At 53.3% G+C, this 14,338-nt stretch overlaps 1 protein-coding gene across 9 annotated transcripts in view; it reads right to left on the minus strand.

Moving 5' to 3' along the window:
- KCNAB2 (potassium voltage-gated channel subfamily A regulatory beta subunit 2) overlaps nucleotides 1-14,338 on the minus strand; it is a 96,299-nt gene that overhangs the window by 59,140 nt on the left and 22,821 nt on the right. Inside the window, exon 2 of one of the 9 annotated variants that reach the window (XM_061382928.1) lies at nucleotides 13,414-13,588. The exons of 6 other annotated variants lie outside the window; for them this stretch is intronic. The gene's annotated coding sequence lies outside the window, so the exon portion shown is untranslated. Of the gene's footprint in view, nucleotides 1-9,896; nucleotides 10,240-13,413; nucleotides 13,589-14,338 lie in introns of those variants that run through there. 2 more of the 9 variants (XM_061382927.1, XM_061382935.1) reach the window with 2 other exon arrangements.

The raw sequence follows: 14,338 nt of genomic DNA on the forward strand, positions 1-14,338 counted from the left end.
AGACAGACAAACCCACGGGGGCTCAGATGAGCCTGAGATCCGGTTCAGTGCCGGTGAAGATTCCACTCCATCCCTCCACGCTCCCACCCCACCCCTCCCTGACTGCTTTCCTGAAGTTCTAGGAGCACTTCTCCATTGCCCAAACTCTGTAGAGATGGGGGGACCAGAGCCAATCTGTGGACTTGGGGTCTGGGCTGTCTTCCTCAGGCCAGGAAGTAACACTGCGGTCACCCAGGATCATATTGGATAATTCACTTTCCCTGGGGCTTCCCAGGTGGCACTACTGGTAAAGAATTTGCCTGCCAATGCAGGAGATGCAAGAGATTGGAGTTTGATCCCTGGGTAGGGAAGATCCCCTAGAGGAGGAAATGGTTACCCACTCCAATATTCTTGCCTGGGAAATCCCATGGACAGAGGAGTCTGGCAGGTTACAGTCCATGGGGTCACAGAGTCAGACATGACTGAAGCGACTTAGCTTGCATGGCATGCATGCACTTTCCCTGACCCCAGTCCACTGACGGGGGAGGGCCACAGATCATTCTACTCTGCTCAGTCCTTCCAGTGGTTTCCCCTTCTATGCAGAGTGAAAGCCTCGGTCTCAACAGTGGCCTCCGCCTGAGCCATGACCTCTCTGACATCCCACCCCACCTCCTGCCTCTTTGCTCATTGCCACAGATATATGGGCTCCATAGGGTCCTGTGAACCCCACAGACACTTCAACCTCAGGGTGTCCACACCTGCTCTCCTTCTGCCTAAGCTCTCTGACCCCAGACCCACCTAAGGGACCCTGACCTTCACCTCCTGATACAGAGGTCACATTGTCATGGAGTCATCTCTGGATGTGTGTGCATGCATGCTCAGTTGCTCAGTATTGTCCCAACTCTTTGCAACCCCATGGACTGTATGTAGCCCACCAGGCTCCTCTGTCCATGGGATTTTCTAGGCAAGAATACTGGAATGGGTTGCCATTTCCTTCTCCAGGGGATCTTCCCAACCCAGGGATTGAACCTGCATTTGTGGAGTCTCCTGCATTGGCAAGTAGATTCTTTACCACTGAGCCACCTGGGAAGCCCCTTCTCTGGACACTATCTTAATCCTTCCGTGGCACCTGTCACTTTCTAGCGCATCTTATATTTCACTTGCTATCTCATTTATGACCCCAATATGTCAGCTCCATGGATGCAGGGAATTTTGTCTGCTGGGTTCACAGCTGTGCTTGGCACACGTCGGGTAGGGCGAGGGCTAGGGACTGGGGCCTGAGGAGCAGGCGACAGGGCAGTCTTCTCTGGGGTTACAATGCCCACTCTGTCCAGTAGGGGTGCTCACGGCAGCTACAGGTGGCAGTGGTCACTTAGGGAGGCGCCCTACTTCTTACCCCTAGCCCGGACTCTGGAAGGTCAGGTCCCTCAGGGTCAGAAGCGAGCTTCTCGGCTCACAGCCGGGCCCTGGCCATGCTCTGATGCCCACTTATGAGGAAAAGAACCACAAGCCACGATCCGTGCTTGTCTCATTCCTCCTGGGGAGGTCAGCACCTTGGCCGCTCCAGAGGGGGAAAAGGATTGGTGAAGTTTCCCCAAGACCCCTGCTTAGCATAGTTCAGGGGCACAGCCAACGTGCCCAGAGCCCACCTCCTTGCTCTGCAGCTGCCACTATCCAATCAGGAGCCACTGCATCTGCCAGGCAGCCAATCCCCGAGGACTTGACGTCCTAGTGGGGATGCTGTGACTCCCAGGCTGTGCTGGGCTCCAGCACCTCTGAGACAGGCGGGCAGGCCCCCCACTCCCTGGGATTATTCAGGAACCATGTGACCACACACCAGGCTCAAGAGGGACGGGAGGGGCAGCTGAGAGGGTGTGGCTTGGGGTCCAGGCTGTGAGTCTGAAGGCTGGGTTCCTCCCGTCTCCTGCACGTCGACCGGATCTACGTGTGACCTTGAACAAATTACCTGATTTACACCTGGAGACACAGCATGGAGTGCTCACAAAGGCCTGTTCATACTTTCTCATGGGAGCAAAGAGAAGACATGCTCTGAGCCCAAGAGGAGAGATGCTGAGTCAGTCCCAGCTTTTACCCTTTCCAGGCTGAGCTGAGTGACGACAGGGAACCTAGAGGGTCAGGAGACTCCAAGTGTGGACAGTCTTCTCTACAACTTATTATTTTGAAAACTTTCAAACATCAGACAAATTGTAAAAGCTCAGAACAGCAGCAAACACCTATTGCCCTTCATCCTACTTCCCCATGGTCCACATCTGCTCCGTTTGCACGCACTGCCTCCCCTCCCCCTTCCTCCTCCCGCTTCCTTATGTCTTCTCCCCGCTCTTCACACAGTTTTTTCCTGAACCATTTGATAGTTGTGATCTCATGCACGTCAACCCTCAGCACTGCAGCAAGCATCTTCTGAGAATAAGAATTCTGTCTTACATAACCCAATACCAGGATCATGACTAAGGCAATTAACTCAGTACCACCCCATATAGGTGGCTCAGTGGAAAAGAATCTGTCTGTCAATGCAGGAGACATGGGTTCAATCCTTGGGTTGGGAAGATCCCCTGGAGAAGGAAAGGACAACCCACTTCAGTATTCTTGCCTGGAAAAATCCCATGGACAGTGGAGCCTGGTGGGCTTCAATCCATGGGGTTGCAAAGAGTAGGACATGACTTAGCAACAACAACAATTTGATATGTAGCCTATATTAAAATGTTCCTCATTCTTCAAAAAAATCTCATATAAACAACAATCTCATATAAACAACCTAATTTACCACATAATAAAAGAATTAGAAAAAGAACAAACAAAATCTGAAGTCAGCAGAAGGAAGTAATAAAGATCAAAGGAGAAATAAATAAAATGGAGATTAAAAATTTCCCAATGATTCCAAAATATATTCTGTAGCTTAAAAAATTCCAGAATCCACTCAAGGTTCATAGATGGCCTCAGTTATTTCTCTCCTGATCCAGCACCACCCCCACTCCCACCATCATCACTGTTTTCATTTTTGCTTTTCATGGTATTGAGGTTTTTGCAAAGCTCAGGCCATGAGTCCTGCAGTTGGCCCCATGGTTTGCATTTGTGACTGCAGCCCGATGATTAGATCTGGCTAAACTTTTGGCGAGGTGTGTCTTTCTGGCGAATCTAAACAGGACGCACACGTGTGTTTGCCCATGATGGGCAAGCCAGGTTCTGTCACTTGGTTAAGACAGCTTCTACCCGGCGCGGTGCACTCCTTCCTTCATAATTACCCGGTAACCACAAGGAGGCCTCTCTGAGGCTGCGTGAGGATCCACTTCCCCTGCAACCTCTCACTGTAAGTGTTTTCCCCTTCAGTTTTCCCAGAAAGGCCGCTATGCATCCGGTTAAGGCTCCCAGCATAGATGACATGAGGGCTGGAGGCCGAATTTAAATGGGAAGAAAACACAAACACAGACTCCTGCAGGTCTCAGGCTGTCATCAAAGCTGCAACCCCAGGCAGGCCCTAATGGTCAGACTCTTTCAGGGACTTGACTGAGGGCCCCAGAGCGGCGGGATTGGCCCTGAGACTTGGGCTGACAGTCTTCTGGGCAAGTGGACCCATGACATGATTTTAAACATGGACACGCGCACTGACACCCACAGAGGGAAAGCCCCAGAATAAACTGGATGAACTGGGTCACAGCAGACCACAGTGAGGCACCCTCGACTAGGACACATGAACTCTCTCTTCAAGCCTCAGTTTTCTCATCTGCAAAATGGGTGGCTGGCCTATAAGACCCTCAATTTCTCTGGTGCAGCTCAGAATAAATGACTATATTATTCTGGGGGCTGATATCCCTGAGGGTGTCCAATTCAGAGCTGGAAGTGGCTCCTTCTCTCTCCCTCTTTCTCTGATCCTTCACCCCCAGCATTAAAGATGGAATCTGACTTCTCAGACTTGATAAGAGCTACTTGCACGAGAGGGAAGAATTCAGTGCATCCATGTGAGAGAAGAAAAAGAATTCACAGTAAAGCCAAGAAACCATAAAGTTCAGACCAAGCCAGTGAGTCGAGAGATGCTTTCTGATTGAGTCTGATTGGCGGACCACCTGCTCTGGTTTCTCAGATGTTCTGGTTGATAAGCTGGCATCTGATTTGCATAGAAGGAGGGAATGAGGGTCTAGGAGACTGAGTCATCAGTCTCCATGGCTCACTCCTCCCATAAACAGGTCTTTTGGTGAGTGACTCTGCCACTTCCCCCAAACATGCATGCGTGCTTGCACACACACAAACACACACACAGACACACACAGACACACACAGACACACACAGACACACACACATGCTCAGGCCAGTGGAGAATGAGCAGAATGACGAGGTGTCATCTCTAGCCTCAGCCATAGGAGACTTGCATTGGAGTCTCTGCAATTGTCATGGACGAACCTGCCCGAGACAACTCCCACCACCTCTGGCCCAAAGAGGCCAGGCTCCCATGCAAGAGCCACCTGACCTTAACTGGGCATTGCCAGCTGCCCTGTGATGTGGAGCTGGCAGCACCAGGAACGCACTGGCCTGCCACGAGGACTGTTATCCAGATGGTGAATGGACTTTTAACTTTAGCACTGCTGGCAGCATGTTCTGCTGTGCTTTCATATTCAGGGTCATTCTTGTTGCACTAAATTATAACGCCAGTGGGTGACCAGGAGCTACTTCTAGTCACTGGAAAAGGAGGTCAGGCTGTCTCTCTACCGTAGACTCTGGAGCCCAAAACGTGGGTGATGAGAACCTTCATGTAAGTGAGATTTCTTGATGTGAAGTTAGCCCTTTGAGCTTTGGAGAGGGTGCATGCATGCTAAGTCACTTCAGTCATGTCTGACTCTTTGTGATCCCATGGACAGTAGCCTGCCAGGCTCCTCTGTCCATGGGATTCTCCAGGCAAGAATACTGGAATGGGTTGGGATGCCCTCCTCCAGGGGATCTTCCTGACCCGGGGACTGAACCCACGTCTCTTATGTCTCCTGCATTGACAGGTGTGTTCTTTACCACTAGCGCCACCTGGGAAGCCCTTCTGGAGAGGGTAACTGTTTCTAAATCGAAATCTTGCTGGAGGGATTTAGTGGTGGTTTAGTGGGTAAGACTGTGCTCCCAATGCAGGGGGTCTGGGTTCTGTCCCTGGTCAGGGAACTAGATTCCACACGCTGTAACTAAGATTTGGTGCAGTCAAATAAGTAAATAAATAAAAATCAGTATTAAGAAAGAAAGAATCCTGCAGGAGCCTATTCACGTTTCCACCTTCTTTTAGGGCTGGGTGGGTGACCCAGCTCCACTCTGAGTGACCATTCCAGGTGTTGGGGAGGGAGTCGAGGCCCAGTTGGGGTTCAAATCTGCCCCTCGGTTTGAGCTGTAACTGCCCTTTATTGGTATCTGGCCTTGGGCAAATCTCTCAACCTTCCCAAGCGTCAGTTTCTCCATCTGTGAGATGGGATGGTAAGAGGAGTCGGAGAGGAGCTGATGCGTTAGCAGGTGGGGTGAGCAGTCAGGGCCTCGGGGGCTGGGATCTGCCTGTGCCCAGCCTGGCTGAGGGAAAGTGCTGCCCACGCCCGGAAAGTCTGAGATCACAGCTCCTTCCTGAATATTTGCACTCTGAGCCAACGGCAGGTGATGTGGTTCTTCCACAGGTATGTCCATCCTAGCAGCAGCCTGCTCCCGGGCAGCGGTCCTGCCTTCCAGAAAAATCACTTTTCAGGGTCCTCAGACTCACTACAACTCTTTTCCTTTGCTGCCTCTTTCCCTTGCTCTCAGAAGTCTTCTCATCTTTTTCACTTTTCCAGAAAAAGTCTCATTGCTTATGGAAGAGACCATGCGCAGCTGTGACTCAGTGCCATGGTGGGGGGCCAGCTGGGGCTGCACCCTCATTCTGGACCACCCTGGAAGCTCAGAGGGTCCAGAAGGCTGGGCCCTAGTTCACTGAGGTCTTAAGTATGATAACACGGTATCAGTTATCTATTGCCACATGACAAGGATTAGTGGCTTACAACAACAAACGTTTCTCACATAGCTTTGGACTCAGGAGTCCGGGACTGACTTGACTGGGTGGTTATGGCTCAGGGTTTTTCCTGAGGCTGCGGGCAGGATGTCAGCTGGGGCCACAGTCTCATCTGAAGGCTCCTCCTCTTTTTTCTTGCCTCACCATGGGATCTTAATTCCCTGGTCTGGGACTGGACCCTGGCCCTCGGCAGTGAGAGGTCAGAGTCCTAACCACTGGACTGCTGGGGAATTCCCTTGAAGGCTCCTCTTCTTAGATGTCTCCTGGATGAGGCCGTGCACAGGATGAGTCCTGTACTCCCTGGATCTCTCAGGTAAAAGCAGTTGGCTTCCCCCAGGGCAAGGGATGGAGAGAGAGACGCTGCTGTGTCTTACCTGACTGAGACTCAAGAGATGTGTCTATGGGTCATAAAGTGAAAGAAAGTGAAAGTGAAGTTGCTCAGTTGTGTCCGACTCTTTGCAACCCCATGGACTGTAGCCCACCAGGCTCCTCCGTCCATGGGATTCTCCAGGCAAGAATACTGGAGTGGGTTGCCATTTCCTTCTCCAGGGAATCTTCCTGGCCCAGGGATCGAACCCAGGTCTCCCGATTGCAGGCAGACGTTTTAACCTCTGAGCCACCAGGGAAGCCAACCCAAATATGACAGAGGGTGTGAAGACCAGAAGGTGGGGCCCCTTGAGGCCATCTTGGTGGTTCACCATGGAGACACCAGTAATGGACTCTTCCTTGCCCTTACTCAGTCCTCATTTTCCGTGCCTTTCCATATGTTCATAGGGTTCCTGCAGCAAAATACTGGAGTGGTTTGCCATTCCCTCCTCCAGTGGTCCACGTTTTGTTGGAATTCCTCACTATGACCTATCTGTCTTGGGTGGCACAACAAGACTCATAGCTTCATTGAGTTATGCAAGTCCCTTCGCCACAACAAGGCTGTGATCCCAAGGCTCAAGAAGGCTGAGTGCCAAAGAATTGATGCTTTCAAATTGTGGTGCTGGAGAAGACTCTTGAGAGACCCTTGGACAGCAAAGAGATCAAACCAGTCAATCCTAAAGGAAATAAACCCAAATATTCTTTGGAAAAACTGATGCTGAAGCTGAAACTCCAGTACTCTGACCACTTGATATGAAGACCCGACTCACTGGAAAAGACCTTGATGCTGGGAAAGATTGAGGGCAGGAAGAGAAGAGAGTGACAGAGGATGAGATGGTTGGATGGCATCACTGACTCAATGGACATGAATCTGAGCAAACTCTGGGATATGGTGAAGGACAGAGGAGCCTAGTATGCTGCAGTCCATGGGGCTGCAGAATCCAACACGACTGAGTGACTGAACAACAGCAACATTTCCCCTGAGACCACAGGGATGTTGGCTCCAATAGGGTAGGGGGCGTCACTTCCTGTGCTCACTGATTGTCCCAGCAGCATCAGGTACACGGAAGATGCTCTGTGAGTACTGACTGGGGGACCAGGGAGAAGCTCATGGTGCCTGGGTGTGATGGGCATGTGACAGGTGTTGGGTGATCTCCCTGGAAGCTCAGGCCTCAGGGTTAGAACTCAAGTTCCTGCTTCTCAAACTGATGTCATTTTGCATGCTGCTTCTCGAACCCTGGAAATCCTTCTACCAAAGCCCCGAGGTATCGCTCTGACTGTGACACAGCACAAAACCACTGTCTTTTACAGGCCCAGAGCCTGCGGGAGCCACAAGGGCCACAGGGCGCCTCGAGAAGAGACAGGAAGAGGTGTAACTGCTTGAAACCACACAGATCCGGAAGGGCGCTTGTGCAACTCCCCTTCCTCTCTCTCGCAGAAGCTAGGAGCCCCAAGATGGGAGACAACTCCTCCCCTACGAGCAAGATGGGCAGCAAAGGGCGAGAGCTACCGAATGTGTGTGCACTTGAGGTGTCCACTGAGCTCAGGGAGTCATTGTGGGGACAAGCAGAGGGCCCTGCTTGCCAGAAGGGGCTGGAGGTTAACAACACCACTACCAAACAGCACCATCCAGATCTTGCTGAGTCAGATGGAGTTCATGGGAAGAACGGTGCAATCTTTATTAGGGGCTGGGGGTCACAGCCAGGACACCCTGCTGTTTGCCAATGAGAACCTCAGTCTCTCCTCTCAGCTCCAGAGGCCTGAGCCGGGGGGATGGGTGGCACGGTGATCCCTCCAACCCAACACTTCATAGCATGGACCACGTGTGGTCAGACAACAGTGGAGAAATCTGGACCCGTCATGGAGCCCAGGGGTAAGACTGCCTGATAGCATCTGTTCACATGTCTGATCAGTGCCCCATTAAGAATTCCTTATCAAGATCACAGACTAAAAGTTTCCATTTTTTCAGAGCAACCTTTAGATGCCTGTTCCCTGATTACAAATGGATCAGTCAGCATAGAGCCGGGGCTGGACTGTTTCAGGGAGAGTTCCTGCTCATATATAATTAGTGCCATGATAAAAAAGATTACAGTCCCCAAACCCACCTCTCCCAAAGCAACGATGAAAGGCCTTTCGCCTAGTGCAGACCACCCAGGTCCACACCCACTGCTTATGCACCTGCTGGCTGGGTGCTTTCCACCTGAGGTGAAGCCTCACTGTGGCTCCTGGGTATGTCCCAGCTGGATATAGTGATGGCAGGTTGGGGGTCAGCAGACAAAGGCCCTCAGTCTTGGGGACACCCTGGGAGGGGATGGAGGCTTGGCTCACGGGGTGGGGGGCTCATCTCTCGGCCATGGCTCCCCCAGCACCATCCAGATCCTGGTGACCACAGGTGGAAGGGTGTGGTCACTTGATCCTGGGAAGAGGGGCCTTGGTACTCTACAGACCATGTGAGCTGCAGCGGGTCAGGGCAAGATGCAGGAAACAAAAACCCACACATGCTCTGAAATCTCCATAACCTTGCCTGAGTGCCCAGGCCAAGGCATTCCCATGGTCATTCATTCAGCAACTATCAGAGCCTTCCTGTCCCAGCCCAGAAAGCTCAGGGTCTCCTTCCCACCCGCCGCCCTGGCCTCCCACAGTGACCACAGCCTGCATCGATATCCTGCTGGGGCCCAGAGTGGAGAGAAGAGCGAGGTGGGGGAGGGAGGTACTGAGAGGCTGAACTTTTCCGGGCCCGGAGGAGGCCCCTTAGGCTCCAGGGAGCTTGCCTTGTGCCTCCTCCACGTGGTGACCATGGGTGCTCTGCCAGGACAGACCTGAAGGGCGGGGAAGGAATCCAAGGGATCCTCCTGCCACCCACTCTTGCCCTGAACTCTGCCCTCCAGGAGAGGGGAGGGATGGGGCCCCTTTCATCATTTTTAAGGCAGGACCCCTGCTCCTTCTGACTGTGAAACTACTCTCTACTCAGAGATGGGAACCCAGGTCTGGGGTTGTGGTCAAGGGGGTTTCTGGAGACAGCAGACTGGCAGGCTCCTCTCCAGGAGCTGCTGGGGCCACTCGGCAGCTGCCCCCTCACCCCCCAGCCCCACAGAGGAGGCCCCGCTGTGCCCTTGATCTCTGGCAGCTCCTTGACGGGGCGATGAAAGCAGAAGCCAGCCACCCGGGAGGTAGAGCTGTGTCAGACACCTCCCCTGGGTGCCACATGCCGCGCCCCGCCAGCCCGCCCGCCGCCCAGCAGTCACTGGGTCAGAGGAGGCTTGCCAGTCTCTCCGGGGTGGGTAGGTGGGACACCTGCAGCTGCTGTGACAGCTGGCCACGTGGGCTCCGCCTGAGTCTAGCAGGGAGTCCACAGGGGCAGCTCCCACCCCAGCTGTAGCCAGTCCTATGGGGGTGCAGGGCCCAGGGCGCTGCTGGGCCGAGGAACCCTGGAAGTCAAGGGAGCACCCCAACCCTGCAGAGGGAGGTGGGGTGCTGTCCCCTCAAGCACAGAACCCATCCTGGGAAGCAGAGTCCCCAAAATGCCCCGAGTACCTGCTCTCGGGTCAAAGTGGCCGGAGACAAGAACATCTTGGTGTGTACGAGGTGGAAGGTGAACACGGCGGGACCATGGGCCAACCAGGAAGCTGGTGGCGTGAGCGACAATGCGGAGGATGCTTGGCGAGACAGGGTGTGGCTTCTAGTCCCAGGCGTGTCCTGAGGAGGGCCCCAGACAACCCGGGGGGCCCCTCTCTGCCAGGGGTTGGGGACAGATATACAGCCAGGCAGCCACCAAGCTAGCTCTGGGGCTGTTAAAGAGAGTTCCTGCTTATTGGTGCCAGCTTTGTGCCAGGGCTGGGCTACACACCTTCTACCCTCGTCTCTTCATTGATTGTCCCCATAGCCCTGGGTGGGGGGGTTACTGCTTCATGGATGATGACCCTGAGGGTCAGAGGTCAGGCCTATGGCCAGGATTCGAACCCAGGACTGGGCTGATTCCAGAGCTGCGCTCTGAGTCAGGCACTGCTAGGACGCCCTCCCGGGGGGACAGGGAATCTGGGCAGGAATCTGTCTCTCACTCACATCCCAGTCCTGGTCCCAGCACTGTGCCAGGACACAGCAGGTGCCTGCAGGTGATGTGGGGGTGGGGCAGCCTGGGAGGACAGGTGAGGGGGATGCCCCTTCCTGGGGGGGCAGGGAGGGGAGAGCCAGAGGGAGGGTGTGGATGGAATGTTCCATCTGTGCTGCGCTGCATCTGCAGCCCCAGACATGGCCTATCACCCGCCCAAGCACGGATTCTCTCCCCCGCCCCAGGGGTGGGCACGGGGCTCTGAGGCTGCTGAGGGAGTTGGCTGCTACAGTCCCGGCAGGATTAAGACACAGAAGGGGTGATGGAAAACAAAGGGGAAAGAGAAGGGAGAAGTAAACAGCCTGGGGGGGTATTGTGGGGAGAACAGGAGGGAGAGGAGTGGGGAAGGAGAGCAAAGAGAAAAAAAGAGAAGCCCTGGGGAGGGGTCTGGGAGGAGAGCCCCCTGGCTGAGTATCCCCATCACACACAGCCCTTGCCGCTTTAACTCTCAAAGGTGGGGGTGCCTTTACAGTCAGGACTCTAGGCCCTAGAATATTAAATGTTACTCAAGGCCACCATAGCCTGCCAGGCTCCTCTGTCCTTGGGATTCTCCAGGCAAGAATACTGGAGTGGGTAGCTACTCCCTTCTCCAGGGGATCTTCCCGACCCAGGGATCAGACCCAAGTCTCCCGCATTGCAGGTGGATTCTTTACCGTCTGAGTCACCAGGGAAACCACAGTGAGTCAGGCCTCAAACCACAGCTTCTTTTGTGGCCCCTAAGACTAAATAGTTTTTCTTCAAGCATCTGCCAATGCTTCTTCAAGAGATTCCTTTGGAAGTGGGAGGGCAGGCGACCGCTAAACACTGGGCTTAAAGTTCAGGATACTTCATTTAGTCTCCAGGGCTTCTCTGTGGACCCGTTTGAGCCATAGATTTGAGCTGGATCAATAAACATGACAGAGTTGCTGAGTGGCCCACTGGCCACCCACGGGCCTCACTTCCTGAGTCATCTTCCAGCTGGTGAGGCTGGGACACAGTCTATCAGCAGAATCCTGGTTTGGGGGTGGGGTTCAAGGAAATGTTGCTTTTTTTGTGGAAAGGGAATCTTCTGGAATTTTTCTTCCTCATGAGGAGGCTGCCTCCTGAATTCTGCCTCTGTTTTTTTTTTCTTTTTGGCCGTGCCTTGTGGCATGTGGGATCTTAGTTCCCTGAGCAGGGATCTAGCCTGTGCCCCCTGCGTCAGGAGCACATGGAGTCTTATCCATGGACCACAGGGAAATCCTCTGCCTCCGTTTTCAGCACAAGGAGTGATTCAGGGTGCTCGGCATCTCAGGCTGGGGCAGGGGGCAGGAGGTGGCCTGCATGGGGTAACCTGCAGCAAGTCATCTTGTTCTGTGCCCCCAATCTGACCACAGACCAAGGTGGAGTGCCAGGCAGGTCTTGAGAGTGTCTCAAGTATGCTCTTGTTAAGGGCAGACCTCACAGGGGTTCCAGCTGTGTTCACAACTTAAGGAGCAAGCACTGAATAGATCCGCTTCATGGTAAGTCACGTTTCTTTGGGTCAGGATCCTGGGAGGCAGGCACATCCCCCAAGTGTAGTGGGAGAACTGGGTTCACAGGTCCTGTTTGCTCCCAAGGTTGAGAAGGACAGAGTCAGTCCAGGGCTCTGGAGACACACACGTTCCTCTGCAAAGCCCCCATGTTGCTGAGCCACACATACCTCCACCTGTGGGGAACTCTAAGCAGATTAGTTCTCTGGGGACAACAGAAATGATGAAAAAGGTCTTTTTTTTTTTTTTTTAAATGAGGAGTTGAAATCTGCATCCTTGTAACTTCCACCCACGGGGTCCACTTCCGCTCTCCAGCCTCTGAGCTAAGAATAGTTCTCACGTGTTTTAAGTGGTTGGAAGAAAAACAAGAGGAGAATATTTCATGGGACATGAACATTATATAAAATTCAAATCTCAGTGTCCATGAATAAACTTTCATTGGTGCAGAGCCATGCACATTCAGCTGCCATAACAAATGCCACATGTGGTGGTGGGGGGCTGTCAACGGCAGACATTTTTTCCTCCAAGTTCTGGAGCCTGGAAGTCCCAGTTCCAGGTGTGGGCATATTCAGTGTTTGCTGAGGACTCTCCTCCGACCTTGAGGATGGCCGCCTTCTCCCTGTGTCCTCAGAGGCCGAGAACAAGCTTGCTGTGGTCTTTTCTTCTTATAAAGGCACTGAACATGGGACCCCACCCTGACCTCATCTAAACCCAGTGTCAGTTGTTATGTCCAATTCTGTGACCCCATGGACTGTAGCCTGCCAGGCTCCTCTGTCCATGGAATACTGGAATGGGTAGCCATGCCTTTCTCCAGGGGATCTTCCCAACCCAGGGAATGAAGTCAGGTCTCCTGTGTTGCTGGTAGATTCTTTACTGATTGAGCCACCTCCCAAAGATCTCAACTCCAAAGAGTATCCCATTGGGAATTAGGGCTTTAACATCCCCAGGTGGGGCTAGTGATAAAGAATCCACTGCCAATGCAGGAGACACAGGTACAATCACTGGGGTTGGAAAGAACTCCTGGAGGAGGAAATGGCAACCCACTCCAATATTCTTGCCTGGATGAACTGATGGACAGAGGAGCCTGGCAGCTGCAGTCCATGGGGTCGGAAAAAGTCAGATATGACTGAGCGACTGAGCACTTTCCTTCATATGAATTTTGGGGGACACAGACATTCAGGCCAGAACACTAATTCACGTATCAGCTATGACTGCTCTCACGTCATGTGGCAGAGCTGAGAAGCTGGGACAGAGGCTGCACAGACTGCAAGGCTAAAATGCTTACTTTCTGGTCCTCTGTAGAAAAGGTTTGAAGAGCCCTGTTTTAGGAGTTACTGAGGCGACACCTCCCTCCTTGAGCAAAGGGGCTTTGGGCAACCTTCACACACACCCTTTGGAGGCACAGACCCCCTGCCCCCAGCAGGACTCCACCCCCATCACTGTGAGCACACACCTGTTTCCTGGGTCCACGTCTCGGGCAGTACCTCTCTCCACGTGGTGCTTCAGTTGAGTGAGGTCACCGTAGAAAGCGCTCAGCCAGGCCCCCATGGGAGCTCTTGGTCCCTGTTCATCTCGTGCGGTTAGGTGAGCTTGGATGGTTTGGTGGTTTTCAAGCCAACTCTGGGATTCTGTTGAGTTTTTAGCATATGAGATCGCAACCTCCTCTCTGGGGATTGGACGCTAATCCAGTTTAGTAACTGATACCCAGAAGCAGAGTCATCTCAAAGGCGGTGTGATGTGCAGCGTCTCGCCCGGCTCTATTCAAAACCTCTCTTGGGGAGGGGGGGCAAATGCAGGAGGTGTATTTGTCAATGCTGGTGGCTGGAGGGGCCCCAGGTCATGGTTTGGGGGATTCCTCACTGGTGCACACTAGCTCTCCATCCTGTAGTCCCCACCCAGGTCATGTCAGGAGCGAGGGGTCTCTTGGAGGCGTCACAGAAATGCAAACCTTCACGGTTGAAAAGCTCCTTGTGGTTTTTCTTCTCTTCCTGGGAGATACCTTCCTGGTGACGTGTTATGCAAACTTTCCAAGTGCTCCACACAGGCCATGAGAAAACGCCTACTCAGAATGATGATTGGGCACTACAGTCTGTCTAAAGGGTCCTTTCCTTCCCAAGTGGTGGACGTGTTGCAAGGCTCAAGGTTTGAAAGGACTCCATGTGACTCATGGAGTGGGGGGTGGGCCCCAAGGACATCACAGGAAAGAGGACCCCCAAGAGGGCCTGCTCTGCCTTGCCCTGTGGGGGCCCACCTGTTCCTCCCCCTCAGATGTCCGGGGAATAGAGCAGGGAGGTGGGGCCCAGGGCTTTCCTGCGGCTGTTAACCTTCGGGGTCTGAGGTTAATCATGTGACTCAAATGTGTCTACCCCAAAGATGTT

Source organism: Bos javanicus, chromosome 16 (genome assembly GCF_032452875.1).
Source record: "Bos javanicus breed banteng chromosome 16, ARS-OSU_banteng_1.0, whole genome shotgun sequence".
Lineage (NCBI taxonomy): Eukaryota > Metazoa > Chordata > Mammalia > Artiodactyla > Bovidae > Bos > Bos javanicus.